Source organism: Megalopta genalis, unplaced genomic scaffold, assembly GCF_051020955.1.
Source record: "Megalopta genalis isolate 19385.01 unplaced genomic scaffold, iyMegGena1_principal scaffold0114, whole genome shotgun sequence".
Taxonomy (NCBI): domain Eukaryota; kingdom Metazoa; phylum Arthropoda; class Insecta; order Hymenoptera; family Halictidae; genus Megalopta; species Megalopta genalis.
Genome location: NW_027476183.1, coordinates 375001 through 377500, shown reverse-complemented (window position 1 = coordinate 377500; position 2500 = coordinate 375001). Strand labels below are relative to the sequence as shown.

The 2500-nt window shown below is 60.1% G+C and overlaps 1 pseudogene; it reads left to right on the top strand.

Moving 5' to 3' along the window:
* The window catches only part of LOC143262356 (large subunit ribosomal RNA), a 7969-nt pseudogene that overhangs the window by 2154 nt on the left and 3315 nt on the right, over window positions 1-2500 (top strand).

Sequence of the window (2500 nt, the reverse complement as noted above, 5' to 3'; positions counted from 1 at the left end):
CCGGCAGCGGAACCGCATACCATTCGGGCCCTCGTAAGAGTGTTCGTCGGGGTAACCCAAAATGACCTGGAGACGCCGTCGGGAGATCCGGGGAGAGTTTTCTTTTCTGTATAAGCGTTCGAGTTCCCTGGAAACCTCTAGCAGGGAGATAGGGTTTGGAACGCGAAGAGCACCGCAGTTGCGGCGGTGTCCGGATCATCCCCTCGGACCTTGAAAATCCAGGAGAGGGCCACGTGGAGGTGTCGCGCCGGTTCGTACCCATATCCGCAGCAGGTCTCCAAGGTAAAGAGCCTCTAGTCGATAGATTAATGTAGGTAAGGGAAGTCGGCAAATTGGATCCGTAACTTCGGGATAAGGATTGGCTCTGAGGAGCGGGGCGTGTCGGGCTTGGTCGGGAAGCGGGTCTGGCTGACGTGCCGGGCCTGGGCGAGGTGAACGGCTCTCGTGGCTGGGATCCGAGCTCGGTCCCGTGCCTTGGCCTCCCGCGGATCTTCCTTGCTGCGAGGCTTCCGTGGCGTTTCCCATCGGTGCGGTCGTCCTCTTCGGCCGCCATTCAACGCTCAGCTCAGAACTGGCACGGACTAGGGGAATCCGACTGTCTAATTAAAACAAAGCATTGCGATGGCCCCCACGGGTGTTGACGCAATGTGATTTCTGCCCAGTGCTCTGAATGTCAACGTGAAGAAATTCAAAAAAGCGCGGGTAAACGGCGGGAGTAACTATGACTCTCTTAAGGGGAGTTATAGTTGCAGGGACGGTGATGCGCAATATAGACCTCTTGTTAGGTCCATTAGCCTCTCCCGTCCAAGTCTTCCCCACCTCCTATAGGTACCTGCCGGGTCATGCCAACGGGGTTCAGGCGAAAGGCTCGCTTTAAGGGCCTTTGGGCCCATGCACCTGCCCCCCGCCTTCGGGCCGGAGCGAGTCGGCGACACGATTTATCGTGTCGTCCGGGGGAGGGTGGAGCTCTTTAGCTCCCCGGTGCGGCGGGCTGCCACCCCGTCGCACTGGTTTGTCTACAGGCCCAAAAAGAAGAGTTGATAATTATAATCTCCGGCGAGGGCCTCGGCTCGCCGGACCTGTAGACGAGGCCGTGGCAGCCGCGCCGCCGGTTCCTACCCCACTGCGGCCTCCCGCCCCCGCCCCAGCCTTTGTTCCGCCGAGCCCAATTCCACCACCGACCATCAGTGGTATAGATCCAGGGCCCTCCGGGGCGCGCGTCCCGCTGACCGGCACATTCATGTGTCCGGACTGTTGCCGCACCTTCCCCTCCAAGATTGGATTGGGGGTCCACCGACGTCGCATGCATCCGGACGAGATGAACGCGGAAGTCGACATTGAGCGAGTCAAAAAGCGTTGGAGCGCTGAAGAACTGCGCTTGATGGCGAGGGAGGAAGCACTTGCCGCCACCAGGGGAGTACGGTTCATCAATCAACACCTGATGGCCGTGCTCCCCATGGGACGCACCCTTGAGTTAATCAAGGGTGCGAGGCGTGGAGCGGACTACAAAAATCTTGTAGCCCAAGCGCTCCACGCCCTCCAGGTGGCGGATCACCAACCAGGTGGTTCCTCCCTCCGTTCCGACACGGTTGAGATCCGTGATGATCCGCCGCGGAACGAGGATGTGATGGGTCCAACACCACCTTCGGACCCATCACACCTGCCATCGCCTCGCTCAATGCAGGGGAGTGAGAGCCCGCATGATGGATTTCGGACGGCTATCCGGGAACTCCTTCCCGAGGTCGTCCGTATCCAGGGGTTCGGCGCACTCGCGCTCGTTGGAGTCGCAAACAACCTCCTCCACGGGCGCGATGTTGCTGCCGGACTCCATGCGTGGCTCCAGGGTGTTTTCCCTGTTCCTCCCCTGAGACGACCGCGACCTCCTTGTCCGGATGCATCCATCAGGGTGCCGAAGAAGCGGCAGCGTCGCCGGGATTATGCCCGCGTGCAAACGCTCTTTAAGACAAATATGTCTAGAGCGGCCAGGGAGATCCTCGACGGGGGACCTGGGACACGTTCCCCAGATGTCGCGGCCATGGCTGCGCACTGGGGACCATTCGTGTCCCAGGAGTCCACCCCCGTCGAGCAGTCTAGGCGTTTACCACCAACGCCCTCCCTGGCGCACGTGTGGCACCCGGTGACCTGTGACGACGTCACGTCTGTCACAGTTGCCAATTCTTCGGCACCCGGTATTGATGGCATCACGGCGAGGCAGTGGAAGGCAGTTCCGACGAGCATCAAAGCCGTCTTCTTCAGCGCCGTGCTCGCATCGGGTGGTTTCCCTCCGGAAATGCTAATTAGCCGGACCGTGTTCGTTCCCAAGAAGGATGGGTCTTCTGACCCAAATGACTTCCGCCCACTAAGCATCGCATCGGTCATCGTTCGCCATCTCCACAAGATCCTGGCCAAACGTCTCCGTGCGGCCAGGCTTGTGGACGTTAGGCAGCGATGCTTAGATGATGGGTGCGCGGAGAATATAGCTGTGCTGGCTTCGCTGCTC